Below are 17,038 nucleotides of genomic sequence, written 5' to 3'. Positions count from 1 at the left end.
GCCTCTGCATCGGTTGGGGCGACCGATTTCTCCGATGCCTTTTGCTCTGTCCAGCATCACCGCTTGGTCACGTCGCTCTGCAGGAAGAGGGGGAGGAGCAGCTTTACCCTGTGCTGCCTGCGCCAGCGGGGACCTGAAATACGTCGGAGCCAAAGGGCCCGAAAAGGTGCTCGCGCGAGCGCCGCTATCAGCCTCTGCATGGGGGGCAGCCTCGGCAGCTCCACTCGGCACGATGGTTGCTGCTAGGCCTCCCTCGTCCTAGCTTGTCTCCACGTGCGTGATGGCAGCCTCAGACGATGGACCTGGTGATGAAACATTCCCTGGAGGCACCTCTGCCTCCTCCGGGATTGCTACTACCGTCGAGTATGTCAGCTTAGTGCGATCGGCGTATTGGTGGTCGCCGCCACACATGGGACGAGGTGCATCGCACGTCTCGTGCCCAAACTTAGCGCACAGCAAGCACTGTGGCGTCATGCACACTGCGGAGAGATGTCCCACACCGCCGCACTTGCAGCACACACGCACCACACCGGCGTACTCACACTGTACTGTCTTCTCCCCGATTTTCAAGAGATTTGGCAGCTCCTTGGTCATCTCCATATGGACCCTGACATTTCCTAATGGGACATCAGGGAACCCAAGCACATGCTCCATCACTCTCCCCACAATCTTACCATAGGCATCCAGTTCTCTGGTCAGGAGAACTTCGGGCTGATCAAGTTCGAAGCAGTACACGTGCACTGTTTTCGTACGCACCCCTCTATACTTGAACGGAATGTCATGACCTTTCGCGCTGACAACGGGTTGAGCTAAAAAGCGATCTACCGCTGCCCTCGTTTTGAAGTGAACTTCAAAACGACCTGCATCAAAATCCTGTACATCACCTAACTCATGTTTCCAGAACCTCTTCACTAGATCCTTGCATAGATCGGTGTTCAGAACACCCTTTGGCACACGCGCGTAGAAGGTGAAAGGCTCGTCGTGAATAGGTTTGTCTTCAGCTCATCTAATATTGCAGCTCGGGATGCTGGCTACCTGTATTGAAGTGAAGTACTGCCTCAGCAACAGCTGCTTCGAATGCAAACAGCGAGGAGTGCTGCTCTTTAGCAACCAAATTCCATTCTACTGAGTGGAAACTCTTGTTATAGTTTTGTGTTTTTTCATGAAAACACCTTTCTAGCAGTTTCCACTCAGACAGCGACTCATAAAGTGGTAGCAGCACATAAGCAACATCTCTTGGCAAATTGCTGTGTTTGGGTGGTTGCTGTCCTTTTGCATGTGCAAAATTGTGCCCACACCATGACACTGTGCCATTTAGGCACAATGAGTGGTTAGGGCGGGCATCTGTAGATGTCACATGGTGATGTAGCCATGACAGCCCTTTGCATGTTTCTTACATCCCCTTCATGTCACCCCTTTTCGTGTTGCTTACATCACCTTCATGTGACTTTAGGGCGCGGCCAATATATGTGCTCAACTGTTTAGTTTACGCAATATTCTTTCTGCACTGGGATAAACCCATAAACGTCTGCTTGGTTTATGGCATCAAATGTGCGGCTGTCCCCATCACAGAGTACAGTCGTGTAGCAGAGATTTTGGCAATGAATAGATCCTTAGAATAAAATGAGCCCTGCCTCAACTTCCATTTGTCCTGACTTGTACTCAGTGTTCTTCTGACACTGGTGCTTTTTCTTCCACTCCTCATATCCCCTAGTGTCGGGTTTGGGACAGAGTTCACAGCCTAAGCAAAAATTACTCTGGACAACATATTCGAGCACATAGCCGGTGAATAGTTCAACCAGAGTTCCAACGCCAATGTGCGACGAGTGGCTCCGCATTATCCATTCCACATCGGAGCATACAGAGATATTGTTTTGGTTGCCTAAGCACAACTTTTCGTACAGAGTCGCCGCTTCACGTGCACACTGCCCCATCACGGTCTCTGCAGCTCATGTGTTAGCGGGCTTTAGGACGTTTATCAGGTAATCCTGAAAATGTTTCTTATGCATAGCTTGCCCAGACAGCCCCATGGCTGAAAATATATCGTTCATGGCCGTTTGGCCACTGCCAGTTGGAAGCTTTGCGTTGCCCGCGAGAACGTTTACTTTAGAGGGATTGCAATGCTTTGAGCCGTCAATCCTCTGTGGGCTCCATTTGGAATGCACTTCGCCACAGGTTTCGTACACCAATGCCAGGTGCATCACGACGTCATAATCCCAATCACCTCGCACTACCTCCACACTCCCACAGCACATTTTGCATGCCACAACGCTCGCAAGAGAAGCGCACTCACAGTGGCAAGGTCTACTATAACATAATTAGCAGCTGACGCAGGCGACACTTCTTCGCTGTGACTGCCCTCGAAATGCTTGTTCTTTTGCTAGTGGTGAATCAATCTGTCGAAGTGCAGCTTCCTTACGGAGACACATTTGCTGCACTTTGTTGCTTGTCACGAGCGCTTGCCAGAGACCACTCGAGGATCGGGGTGACACACAGTGATGTTATAGTGGATGATGGGACGAGCAACATCAAAGCGCGTAACTGATTCACAGAATGAAACTGCTGGATTGTCGTGTGCAGCTTCAGCCAGTCGATCTGCTGCCTCGTTTCCTGCCTCTCCAACATGCAGCACAGTGTCGTACCCGCGTTCATCCTGGAAACACAGCTTAGAGCCACTGTACACAGATCGCACTGCATTGGGAATGTCGCAACTGTATGAACGTAGAACGCAAGTCACACAGAATGGCCACAGATGTTATGTGAGGGGACCAGAATGTCTGCAGTAAGACGCAGCGCCACTGCCACTGCTGACGTTGAGGAGTAGTAGTGCTGCATGCTTTTGAAGTCGAAGAGCGGGCACGAAACACGTTGCAGTGGCAGAGTTGCCATCCGAGAAAACGGACCCATCTGTATAGACGTGTGTGCGAGGTCATCTTGTACTCCCGTGTCTCTCACGACAAAGTCCAAGTCGCTCAACACTTCTCCCATGCGTGAGTGGGTTGTTGCTCGGAGATTCTCAGGGGGGGCAGGGTCGGTGCTCGAAGCTAGATAGACGCGAAGGCAAAGGGGGGAGTGTTCGTTGAGGCCGCTACTCGTGGGTAGAACATGATGGCGACAGTTTTCTCCGGTGCGGTGGAGAGGCCAATTCCGCCCAAGTAGTCACTTTTGCAGGTCATTAGTATCTGGGTTGTACAGGGTGGGGCCAGAGGCGGCTAGGGCGATGTCGTCTGCCAAAGGCGACTATGGCGATGTCGTCTGCATAGATTGCAAGCCGCAACCTGTGCTCAGTCCTCGGTAGGCAACTGGCGAGTCGTGCGAGGTTGAATAGCAAAGGGCTCAGCACGCGGCCCTGGGGAACGCCTCGAGTAATGTTTTAAGGGGTCCTTTGGACGTTTCCCACTCAGACTACTTCATGGGGAAGCAAGTCGAATGCACTGCGTGTGTTCAGTAATATTAGAAATGCGCAGTGTTTTTTGGCTTTGTCCATTCTCAAGAATTGAAGTGACTTGGTTGATGGAGTCTGCTGGGCATCTTTTCCTACGGAATCCAGATTGCTCCGGTGACAGGATATTGTGTGTTGAGGCAATCCCTTCAGGGCTCTCAAGGGCGATGGCCTCTAAGGTTTTGCCCGCACCAAATGTGAAACTGGCCGGTATTATGTAAGTGCACCAACTGGCTTCCCTTTCTTGTGTATTGGTAGCACAGTGGCACACTTCCACACTTGATTGAAGGCTGCAAGCAGTGCAGGGCATTGCTGCCTGTTGAGATTGCTCAACATCTTGTAGGTGATATTGTCTGTTCCAGGCACACTGCGGCTGTTGCGACGGCGTTCGAGGGCACGATTGAGTTCATGTGCACTGAGAGCAGCATTACAAAGACAACTGATGTCGCGTGACAGTTACGTGCTCGGGTGAGGAAGTACCAAACGGGAGGTAACGAGGCCAGCCAAATGTTCGGAAAGGTTGGTGTCCGTGATGCCACATTTGTAGGGATGGACAAATGGCATTACACATGTCATGCGATGCAAATTCTCGTTCTCATTCATCATTGGCAACCCCTGCATGCCACTTTCTAATGGCATTGTTTTCCACTGCTATCCTCGATCTGAATGTCGGCTGTATTGCTTTGCGCTACTACCGGAGCAACAAGGTATTGGCAGTGTTATTTTCATGTGCTGATCAGATATATTTCAGCCGTTGATGCAAGAGATGCTGCAAGTATCTGGAAATTAACTGCCGGCATAAGTGATGTTCAATGTGTGCCAGTGATTTTCGAAAAAAGTATTGGATTATTCATGGCTGGAGGCCACACCGCTGGCAGGTTCCACATTAGGCAGTCAGCCGGACCGAGGGAAAGAGGGAGCTCGACCGACTATAAGGAATTCAGAAACTGAGTCAGTGCGATTAGCTGGCATGCGTACAAGAAAGTAGCATTGCCAGTGTCATCTTGGAGCCCATGAATGCTGAAATGGGGCCTCATAAAACCAATATAGGTTGGGGTTTCTCCAGGGCCTCATTTCCCTTTTCATGGGCTTGCAGTAGTGCTCTCCTCAATACTGGAATCAGTGACCAACTGCCAATATGTGCAGATGGCCTGAGAGCATGCAGTTTTTAAGGCAGTTCTTTTTTTGTCTGCTCTATGGAATCAGTATGTCAAGTCTGCTTGGCATGAATGAGGACTGGATTGGAGTTCTAGGCTCTCCTGAGCTGAGGACAGCACACCATAAAATGCGCCTAGTGGTTACAGCACAAATGTCAGCTCTCTAGGGATGACCAAGTAAGGCTCCTCTATTTTTTTAAAGGTGGCGACAACTACACGAGCGCCTTCTCGAAGGGTCCAGGGGCAGTGCTAGCAGACGACGCGTAACACTCTGGCGTTACGCGTGGCGCTCCACCAGCGCTTTGAACGGCGGTCTGCTGGATAGGCATTCCTTTTCTGGTCGAATTTATCCACCCCACCCATCCATGCATTGTATTCTTTCACAACACATCGTCAGTCCACTGCCTTTTTCTTGCCGTTTTGAACGGTTCGCTGGACTTGCACAACGCTTTCTGGGTCATGATAGTTGGACATGATGTGCACATTTTAGAGTCTCGCCATTGGTAGGCTTCCACGTCAGCCTTCTTCCGCGAAATGTAGGACCCTCGCTCCAGTTTGTTGTCGACTTTGACTTCTGGTGGCAGATCCCTCTTGTTCACTCGAAATGTGCCACAAGCAAGGATATCTTTCTCTCGCAACTCTTGAAGCAACATAGTGGAGCTGAAGAAATTATCAAAAAATAAATGTGAGCCAGCAGGGACAGCACCATCGGCCAGAGTTAGTGCAACATGTTCGCCCAAGGTTCTGTCATCTGGCTTCTGCATACTCTTGCCTTCGTAGAGCTGGAACTTGAGGAGATAGCCCGTCTCAGAATCAGCTAGAGACCACACTTTGTACCCTCGCTTGATTTTCGGTTTCACTGGCATGTATTGTTTCATGCTTGAGCGACCTTTGAAGAGAATCATGTTTTCATCAACGGCGAGGTGACTGGATGGCTAGTGGGCCTGAAACCTCTCGTTCATCATCTCTATCAATGGCCGAACTTTGTATGCACGGTCAAAATCTTCTGAGCCATAGTCCGGCATGTTTTCATTGTCGTTGAGGTGCAGACAGTTTGTTATAAATTGAAATCGTTTGTAGGTGATCACTTGGGCGATTTCTTTGACATGAAATAGGCTGTCTGATCACCAGTACATTTGCAGGTGGTGCATGCTATTCACACTCATCAAAAGCAGGACTCCGAGGTAGGCACGAAGCTCCAAGCACGTGAGTGTCGTCCATCCTTTGCGGTTGGTTGTTGCTGCATATAAGTTTGTTTGATCCACGATATGTTTGATCACGTCCTCATCGAAATACAGCATGAATGCTTCAATGGCAGTGCTTCTTTCCAAGATCTGTGATCCAGATGCATTATGATTTGTCGGAATCGTCGCAATGAATTTGGACATGTCCCACTGGCTGGCTGTAACATCATCATCTAAGCCTTCAGGGAGCTCCTTGACTTTTTTCAGTTTTTTTCTTATTCCGGAGTACGGCTTGCGCGCATTTTTTTTGCCCTTGCTTGTACAGGGAACAGGCAGTGGTAGCGGAACCTCGTCCTCTTCGCTGCTCTCAGCGCTTCCAAGCACAAAGTCTTCATCGTCAGAGCTATCGCAGTACTCATCGGCGCTGTCATTCGACTTGTCCGGTAAACTAAAATAAAGCTCCAAGGCTTCCTCCCGGCTCAGGCTTTTTCGTTCTCCTACGCAAAAAAAATGAATTGTGGCATTCAGCTCCAGGATCATAGTTGCGCACACACTAGACTCGCTAACCCTAACACTACAGGCATCAAAACACACCACTGCCACAAGATTCATACATGGAACGGTATTTTTGCCAGAAAGTGATAACTTACACGCCATTCGTTTTCTCTAAACATTGTTATAGTGCAAGAAATAGGCAAATTTACTCACCAGGCATCTCATAGCAGTTCACGCAGCTTCCAAAACGAGAAAAACTCGAAGTGGGACCAAAAAGCGAAGCAAAAAGAACTGACGAAATTTGTGGCTCCACCTGCTGCTAAGCATAGAAAATAGCTGTGAATGTTTTCTTTAAATCGTCATAGAGGGAGCCACATCACTCAAAGCCGTGATATGTTTTGATTTCGCGTTCAATGTAGAAAGAAAGTCGGCGCGTCAAGTGGGGCCTATGTATCCCATCATTCATCAAAGGGTAAAAGAACCTCAGGGGGTGGGAATTTCCGCATCCTCCACTCATAGCTTCAGTCGCTTTGGGATGTTAAACCCCACAAACCAAACCAAACTTTAATTAGACAAGCACTGCTGCAATTGTAATAACTGCTGTTTTTATGAAACTAATGCACGGACCAATGATAAAATTTACCATAATAAGAGTTTTTATATCCCCACTTGCTTGGGCTGCCTATACAGTGGGTTCTGAATTCCGATGCAGTTTCCAATCACTTTCGCCCGAGCGCAGGTGATTGCCGCTGAGCGCCTGATGCGGCCATTAAGCAGCGTAATAGCCTTTTGAAGCCAGGGCGTTTACAGGAGGTAAAATTATACCTTATCAATTGTTGGGGATTACACGCGCGTCTATATTGAGCAGTAAATATTGTGCACAGTGTTAAATGGTGAACATTAATAATTCATCTCAGCCAGCATGGTCTGAACATGCGTTCACCCTCTGCGCAAGAGAATAAGAAAAAAGTTTGAGGGGACAGTCAGTTTGTAATTCATTCAGTTTTACAGAAAATGTTTTCCACTGAGAGCGCAAGAGAGGGAATTGGTAAAAAAAAATTTAAAAAATGCGTCGACGGCTGACGGTTTGTCGAAACGTTCTAGCCAATGCAGATAGTTAGAAGGATGCAATAAATGAAATATGTGGTTAAATTAAACATTTTTTAGCACCTACACACACACTGGGTGCAGCTGTGGCGTAGCGGTCCGGGGCAAGAGGACCGGGGTTCAAATCCCGGTGCCGCGCAATTCTCCACCGGATGAAAAAAAGAAAAAATATGAGTGTCGATGGAATTGCATAAACAGGTTTGGGGTGCGACCTGATGCCGGTGAACACCTCCGGCAACCCACTCTCTCACCAGAACAGGAGTTGGCCACCCTGGTGCAGTAATAGAGGGTTTACAAAAGTACGCCTGGCAACCGTGAGCGGCTGCTGATCCCGCGCTGGCCGCCATATTTTGTTCGCTCCATCCGTTCGCTTTGTGTCCGTCCGTCAGCGCTCGCCGTTCTGTTCGCGCTTTTCACATTTTAACCTAGTGTGCTGTGCTTGGACCGCTCTTCGGTCCCTGGCGGTTTCTGGAAGATTCTTGGTTGATGAAATGAGTGAGGATGCATTTTATTTTATGATAAAAGGATCGTGCATAATTTGAGGTAAGTTGGACTGGTGCTTAGCACTTTCCTTCCCATGCCGTCGACGCAGTAGTTGGCATTAGTCTCGGAAATAATCGGGGGCTGCGTAAAAAAAAAGTACCATGGTAATTTGTGCTTCCAGTGATTGAATATTGATTGGTGTGCGATAGGCGATGACGAGTTAATAAAATCTTTCTAATTAATTGATCAATTGATGAAATAAAAAAACGAAAAAAAGGAAAAATTGGAAAGTAAGGGCTGCTTAAAGGTGTCAGAATGAAAAACCAGTGCTTGGTGATGCTAAGAAAGAAAATTTAGAATGTGTAATTGATTAATTGAAATAATTGAAGAATGTGTTCAAAACTGTCAAATTGCTCAGAATGGAAAGCCGATTGTTGCTGACACATGCGTTATATAAAAATATACGTCAAATAAAAATAAATAAAGAAATGATAGAAATATAACATACATAACAACATATAACATACTACACTTGTGTGTGGTATGTTACTTTTGATGAATTCATCTTTCACTGCATTGTATTCTTTTCGCCCCCTCCAGTTAGGGCCTGCAGTATTTGGTAAATAAAATAAATAAATAAATAAACAAATAAATAAAAGAGCTAAAATATAAACGTGAAGAAAGAAAACATCGTGCGTGTGTGTGTATGAGAGAGACCCTATCGCGTTATACCTTTAACGGCAGAGCTTAAGTGACCCCCTAATTTTTCTATAACGATATGATATAATATAAATCTTATTTTATGAACACAGCCAGTTGCACAAAGCACGAACACTCCGCAGTAATGTGAGTTGACTTTTCAAATTTCTTTTCGTTTCAGCCGAGTTCCTTCTCTTCAGAGTTCCTCGAAGCTTTCAACGTCAGCGCTTTCATATGAGATTACGGCTTCAAATGTTTACTTTCTGACAGAGGGAATAAACAAGAAATCGACATATTTAAAAATTCCAGTGAATCTCGGGTACCTGTGAATTAGCGAACGATTGGATGACTCGAAAAAACTCACAAAAGTGAAGCGCACGCTTCGTTATTTTATCGGCCCCGCTGGCAGGTATAAAACCTCAGCTGCGCGCTCTGGACGTGGACCGGTCGATACTGGCTGCACGTGAGCATGTTACAACACACTAGTGGGATGTCATCTTTTCCTGCTTTTCTAGACGCCGCGCGTTTTTTAGCCGCTTGCTTTTGCAGCGTGAAACACGCACCTCGGGCGCACTAGACAACCGTATTGCTCTCTGCACCAAGCACTACCATTTCGTACGACTGTGAAAAGTAGTTTCGGTAATCATGCCCGTGTCTTAAATCTAATACACAGTGGTAAATGCAACCTACGTGCAAAATGTTTCAAAGAACGTATTTGCACAATAGCGTTGCACGTTGCATTGTGCAATTTCATGCATTGCTCCTTCTCGCGTGTCCTCCATCGCAGCATAAGCTTATCCTTCAAGTTCACAAGGCTCCATAACGCTCAAAACAACATTGCTATTTTAAGTGATAGCGCATTCTGTGAGCTAGCTCACAGACAGAGGGACTAGCTCACAGACAGAGGGACGAGCGGTAATGCTTTACATGATGCAAGTGACCCTTGTAAAGCCGATTAGGACTGCAAACGAACGGTCGCATACGCGCGTACACCTTGATTCCGTGCGCGTCTACGATGGTGCACTGGCTGCAGAAGGGCACGCAACAACATGCTGGCATCATTCCGATTAGAGCTTGGAGCTAACAGCGACTGCTGTGATGTTGAAAAATGAAACAGTCGCTTGTGAGCATTCCAATGCAACTTTCGGTGCATGCACGGGTTCTACGAAGGCGCACATTGACAGCGTACTCGATGGGAGCCGCGGGCGGACTGAAAAAAACATGGCCGCCACGTACAGTTTCTGTTTCTTTCACTAGATGGCGCTAATTTTTGAAAAGCCTCTATTGGCCGCAACCTCCTATGATAAGCTCCATAAAACCCCGGCCCTCAGTCACCAGCGGCTGCGGAACAACTGACCACGGCGGCGGTCAGACCTGTGACGCAGCAGGGGGTGCTAAGAAAGCCTGGCTCCGCTGGACAGGCCGCCATTGGAAACTGACCCTGGCAACGTTTAATGCTAGAACCCTAGCTAGTGAATCTAGCTTAGCAGTGCTGTTAGAGGAACTAGAGGGCATGAAATGGGATGTCATAAGGCTTAGTGAGGTTAGGAGGCCGAATGAGGCATATACTGTACTGAAGGATGGGCATGTACTGTGTTATCGAGGCTTACCAGAGAGGCGACTACTAGGAGTAGGTTTCCTTGTCAATAAGTATATAGCGGGTAATATAGATAAATTCTATAGTATTAATGAGAGGGTTGCAGGCATCGTAATTAGGCTTAATAAGCGGTATAAACTGAAGGTTGTACAGGCCTATGCACCTACATGTAGTTATGATGACTAGGCAGTTGAGAGCTTCTATGAAGATGCAGAATCGGCAATGCGAAAAGTAAAGACGCAGTATACTGTACTAATGGGCGATTTCAATGCCAAGGTAGGGAAAAAACAGGCAGGAGACAAGGCAGTAGGTGACTATGGCATTGGCTCTAGGAATAGCAGGGGGGAGTTACTAGTTGAGTTTGCAGAGCGCAATAACTTACTAATCATGAATACGTTCTTCAGCAAACGGAAGAACCGGAAATGGACATGGAAAAGTCCTAACGGAGAGACTAAAAATGAAATCGACTTCATGTGTTCAACCCCCGCCATTATGCAAGATGTAGAGGTAATCGGGAAAGTGCGATGCAGTGACCACAGGATGGTGAGGTCCCGAATTAGCCTAAATCTGAAGAAGGAACGCAACAGATTAGTAAGAAAGAAACCCATCAACGAATTAGCGGTGAGGGGGAGGGCAGAAGAGTTCAGATTCTCGCTACAGAATAGGTTTTCAGCTCTAACTGAGGATGGCGACATTACCATAGAGGGAAGGAACAATAATTTCAGAGATATCATTACTGAGTGCGCGGTAGAAGTAGGCGGTAGGATAGTTAGGATACCGGCAACCTGTCTAAGGAGACGAAAGATTTGATTAAGAAACGCCAGAGTATGAAAGCTTCCAATCCAACAGACCAGATCGAATTGGCCGAGATATCAAAGCTAATCAATAAGCGCAAGGTGGCCGATATAAGGAACTATAACATGGATAAAATTGAGCATGCTGTAAAGAACGGGGGAAGCCTTAAAGCGGTAAAGAAGAAATTGGGCATAGGCAAAATCCAGATGTATGCGATAAGGGACAAGGCGGGCAACATCATCACTAATATGGGAAAGATAGTCAAAGTAGCCGAGGAGTTCTATACAGATCTCTACAGTAGCCAAAGTAGTCAGGACCGTAATGAGATTGGCGGCAGGGAAAAACAGTCAGACGTTCCACCAGTGACGAAGGACGAGGTCAAGAAAGCACTAGAAACTATGAAAAGGGGGAAATCAGCTGGAGAGGATCGGATAACTACAGATTTGCTGAAGGACGGGGGGGATATCGTGCTAGAAAAACTGGCCACCCTGTATACGCAGTGCCTGGTGTCATCGACGGTACCGGAACCATGGAAGAATGCAAACATTATCCTCATTCACAAGAAAGGGGACTCTAAGGACCTTAAAAATTACAGACCAATCAGCTTACTGTCTGTTACGTATAAGGTATTTACTAAGGTAATCGCTAATAGAATCAGGACAACCTTAGACTGCAATCAAGCAAAGGATCAAGCAGGGTTTCGGAAACGGTACTCTACTATCGATCATATCCATACCATCAATCAGGTGATAGAAAAATGCTCGGAATATAACCAGCCCTTATACATAGCATTCATTGATTACGAAAAAGCATTTGACTCAGTTGAAACCTCGGCGGTGATGCAGGCATTGCTAAATCAGGGGGTAGACGAGCCGTACGTGAAAGTGCTGGAAGATATATATAGTGGCTGCACAGCAACCATAGTTCCGCATAAAGAAAGTAACAAAATTCCCATAAAGAAGGGTGTTAGGCAAGGAGACACAATCTCCCCAGTACTATTCACAGCTTGCTTAGAGGAAGTATTCAGAGACTTGGAATGGGAGCAGTTAGGGATAAGGGTAGATGGAGTAATCTCAGTAATCTGCGATTTGCTGATGACATTGCCTTGCTAAGCAACTCGGGGGATGAACTGCAAATAATGATTGATGACCTAGACAGGAAAAGTAGAAAGGTGGGCTTGAATATCAATATGCAGAAGACTAAGGTAATGTTCAACAGCCTCGGGAAGGAGCAGCAGTTTACATTAGGTAGCGAAATACTGGAAGTAGTAGGCGAATATGTGTACTTAGGACAGGTAGTAACCGGAGATCCGGACCACGAAAAGGAAATAACGAAGAATACGATTGGGATGGAGCGCATTTGGCAAGCACTCGCAGATTATGACTAGCAGCTTACCGGTATCGCTCAAGAGGAAAGTATACAACAGTTGCATCTTGCCTGTACTCATCTATGGGGCTGAAACGTGGAGGCTAACCAAGAGAGTTCTACTTAAGTTGAGGACAACCCAGAGGGCTATGGAACGAAAAATGGTAGGGGTAACATTAAGAGATAGAAAGCGTGCAGAGTGGGTCAGAGAAATAACTCAAGTTACCGACATTCTAGTAGAAATTAAGAAGAAGAAATGGACATGGGCAGGACATGTAGTGCGAAGAGAGCATAACCGATGGTCGCTGAGGGTAACAAACTGGATTCCAAGGGAAGGAAAGCGTAGCAGGGGGCGGCAGAAACTTAGGTGGGCGGATGAGATTAAGAAGTTCGCAGGGGTCAAGTGGATGCAGCTAGCACAAAACCGGGTTAAGTGGAGAAATATGGGAGAGGCCTTCGCCCTGCAGTGGGTATAATCAGGCTGATGATGACACACACACTATGAGCATTCACAGGAAGTTTTTCGGCTGTCCACAAGCTCGTTGTCCCCAGCGATAGCGGGTACGCTGCACCGTGCAGCAGAGTACTAGCGCGCCGAAAGCCGTCAAACCAGAAGGCCCGAAGGCCAGCGATGGCGGAAGGGTCACGTGATCAAATATGGCAGCGCCCATGCGCTCGTGCTGTAAAGGGTCTATATCTTCCAACAACTGCAAAAAAAAAAAATCTGGTATTATGTGATACAAAACTCACGGATAATGTTTTCTGGCTTTTCTATTCTTTATTTGCTTTATATTGGTTTCCTTATAGCCTGCCGGTCAATATCACCAGTAAACTTGGCTGCCACCTCTTGAAACTTGACGAGTCCCTGTGTGCAGTCAGCGGAACTTGCTTGCTTTTTATGCAACGCTGCGAGACTCCTCCGTTAAAACAATGGCTCAATGCGTTTCACACACACGGTTGTTTTTACACTTTTTATGGTACAAGTTTTTGTTTTTATTTTTATACACCAATATTTAGCATTGCCAAAAATTGACTTTCCATTTCGATATCTTTGACACATTCGCACCCTCCTCTTTTTCCAGGAATGTTTCATTTTTCATTTATATCAATTAAGGTGGCGGTTCTACGGTCGCCATCTTGGAAGTAGTTCTGATTCTGCCACCAGGCTACACCACTAATCCATGACTGAGGAATTGAGTACCCAGCCACTCAGCCCTCTCGACTTGAGCTGCCTGAACGCTTTTCTTGTGTTGTTGCGTGGACTATCAAAGATTTTGCGGCTCCACAGCAGTGTCCAGGCAGAGAAGGGAAGGATTTTTGTCCCCGTCCTGCGCAGCATGGGCTGCCCCATTGAACTCCCCTCTTCAACCCACCGCACCACTACTTCGAAGAATACGCGCCCTGACAATTGGACAAGAGGCTTCCCTCTCTTGCCTATACTTCGTCTCACAAGATGTTTGCAGCACAGCGAAAAGCAGAGGCACCCCAGCCCGTCCAACCAGGATCACGCGTACAATAGGCGATTGTGCTTCTAAGCGCCTCTCGCCCCCCCAAATTGGCGGGGGTGAGAGTAGGAGCACAATTCTCTATTATAGTGCGCACAGGCTAGAGGCACTTAGGAGCACAATTGAAAGGGCTCCTCTGCCTTTCGCAGTGCTGCAGATATCTTGTGAGACGAAGTAGGCTAGCTTGACTGAACACAAATAAAACAGGGTGTCAACATGATTGCACAGTGCAATCTTAGTACGAGTGAAAAGGAAAAGCGAATGGCACTATTTCTGCACACTTCGTCAATGAACCTTAGTTGAAGTCGGCGCCTGTCTTGTGTTCTTTTGATCCTCGTCTTTTGGGCTGTGCAATCGAGTGATCATTAGCGAGCTTTAGAATACGGCGACCCTATCCGTAAGTGGGATAGAGTAATAGCGGAGCGTGCGCGCTATAATAGAGAATTGTGCTCCTACTGTCACCCGCGCTATTGCCCTGTCCCCCTAAGCGGTAGGGTACCATATTGTAAACCTCCCTATTGTTGATGCCATAGATATAGTAAGGATCGGAACACTCCTTGACTGTAGTGGAAGCTGTCAGCTCTTGCGGTCACCAGAAATTTGCTTTATCAAACGTGATTACAAATATGATAATATAGCTATAATTAGCTGAACTTCAGTCAACAGTCGCCCTTGTTTATTTTATGTTCGTGCTTGTCCAATCTTGGAAACTAGAGCTGGTAAGTTACAATGTGCAAATAAGTGAATGATTGCCAATTTTTTCCTTTTGAGATGAATCGATATTCCGAAATAGATGTGAAATCCACCAAGAGGCTATGTATCGCGCAGGAGGCCGGCATGCTTTCATGCTCTCTTCGGCACTGAGGAGGCGCATTCACACTAAACTATGTGGGAAATGGGGGAAGGGGAGAAGGGGTTGTAAAGGAAGGTTGTCAGAAGAAAGGATCTAACGGGGACAGTTTTTTAGGCGCTTATGGCGGCCACTTCCCCACTCCCAGTTGGATGCTCCACAGTCTTCATTTTATTTATTCGCTCGCGCGTGCGTGCGCGTGCGTGCGTGCGTGCGTGCGCGCGCGCGTGTGTGTGTGTGTGTGTGTGTGTGTGTGTGTGTGTGCAATTAAAGGAACACAGTATTTTCAGGCAATTAGAATAAAATTTTAACAATCAATCCCATAGAAACATTTTTCTCCTGCAGAATTTCACTCGACACTGAAATCTGATGTGAAAAGTAGCATGCTATGGAAGACGCTGACCTGTCCTGCTGCAGCTTCCCGTGATAATGGGTGGACTACTGTAGCTTGTAGCCTACTTTATTGTACTCATTTTACAGGGCGCACACACGTATGCAACAAGTATACTTGAGTGTTGAGCCCGCCTTTTGGCTTCATGTGTTGGTAGTAAATAATTTCGTGATGTGGCACTTGTACATTCACACATTTGCAACATAATAATCAGAGCCCAATTTTTACTCCATGCAAGAGCGCCCATGCTTACCAAATGTTTTCCTGCAAATGCCAAACGATTAGACGCATCGATCAGATCGCGTTCGGTCAGATTTGGCATGTGCTATAATTTGTGAATTTGTCCATACCAATGCAGTACAGCGGTTTTGCTTCATGTGGTCAAACGGAAGCACGTTCTTTGTATGCTTCGAAATTCTCACACGCTTCTATGTCACTTTTGCTAACATGATCGGATACCTTTCAGAGCACAGGAAGTCGAGTTGCTTCAAACAAGGTTCAAATATAAAGTCAATAAATTGGGCGTTGAGACGGCGGGTGAGTGGATGCCTGGCTGACACGGTATCTACCTTACTCGAGATAAGGGCCCCATTCTTTTGGAAACGCTCTGCCTGCCAACGGGCTTTTAGAGCGTTAGCTCTGTTGCTCACTTGCGCGAGTGGCGCGTTTTTCTAAGAATCGTAAACAGAGCATCACCATAGGAACATCGCCGTCTTCACTGTGCCCAGGCAAACTAGACCGAACTCTCCAAGCCCCCGGCCACAGCGGCAAAGCGCGGTAGCAGGCGATGCTAGGCAAGTATAGCATTATAGCAAAATGAACGCCAAACCAGCTTCCCTGCCGAATGCATCAACGGTTTACCCTAGACGCCGTAATGCTTCGGACAATCCGCGGTATATCCCCCTCCAAGAAGCGGAATTACCTGGGAAGAGGACGGGACATCATGCACGTATAAAATAAATAAAGTAAGCGCAAATAAAAACATCAAACGGGAAACCAATTCAGTGTTTTCATATATATATATATAGGGCCATTGATCAAGTCAAAGTATTTGACGAAGATATAAACGAATGCTTTTTGTCTGGTTTCTCAACAAGGAAGCTGTAGGGCTGCCGAAACGATAGTACGTTTTCATGAAACTTTGACTTGGTCAGTGAGCCTGTATATTTTTTTATGCCACCACCTGATCAGACTGCATTTCGTCCAACTCTTGATTACAGTGGTTTCTCTCATTTGAGCTAAGCTCGACATTCGGTTGCATTGAGCCTCATCATTTTTTTTAAATTTTTAGTGAGGGGAATGACGGAAGTGCAGTGGCAAAACCCGATTCAACATCACATTTTTGTATTGGAGAAGCTTCACATGGCTGTTTCCTACTTGCCCATTCACCGAAAACATCCCCGGCAGCTACTGCGGCACCTTTACTATCATCACCGGAACGCAACATTCGGAAAAAAAAAGGAAAGAAAAAAAACATGACTGAAACGCTGGTGATTATCTTCGGCTGCCCACTATATCATTTTTTCTCCTTTTCTTTGGAGCCTGCACTGCTAGCGCTATATAGGAACTTCAGTGGGAAGGTTGAAGAGGCATGCTTGTGCATGTTCAGGTTTTCAAGTTGTACTTGGCAGACTGTCGAAACATTTTATCTGCACCAGTAAAGTGGCAGAGGGTACAAGTATTCGTGCAATTTCTCCTAGGGAGACGCTCTTTGAAATTATATTATATTAATTTATGCAGTGTTATAGTTCCGTGCCCTACTATTCATTTTATCGTAGAAAGGGGAAGGTATTTTTCCTTCTTGCCACTGGAAAAAAAAAGTCTAAATTCCACATCCTCACAATATATGCTAACACCGCGAACATCTGAAGATAGCTTTGTGGCGGAGCTAAGACGAGGAATAACCAGCTCCGACAGCGTTCGGGTTCGAACTGTCTTTTTTTTTTTTTTTTGCTGCTTTCACTGAGA

At 46.6% G+C, this 17,038-nt stretch overlaps 1 pseudogene; it reads right to left on the bottom strand.

Moving 5' to 3' along the window:
* Nucleotides 1–258: 258 nt before the first annotated feature.
* On the bottom strand, nt 259–6,498 carry LOC146175324 (uncharacterized; annotated as a pseudogene).
* Between the last annotated feature and the right edge of the window lie 10,540 nt (nt 6,499–17,038).

The sequence above is a fragment of the Amblyomma maculatum genome, chromosome 11, assembly GCF_055883805.1.
Source record: "Amblyomma maculatum isolate TAMU_Amacu chromosome 11, ASM5588380v1, whole genome shotgun sequence".
Classification (NCBI taxonomy): Eukaryota; Metazoa; Arthropoda; class Arachnida; order Ixodida; family Ixodidae; genus Amblyomma; species Amblyomma maculatum.
This window is presented reverse-complemented; position numbering and strand designations above follow the sequence as displayed.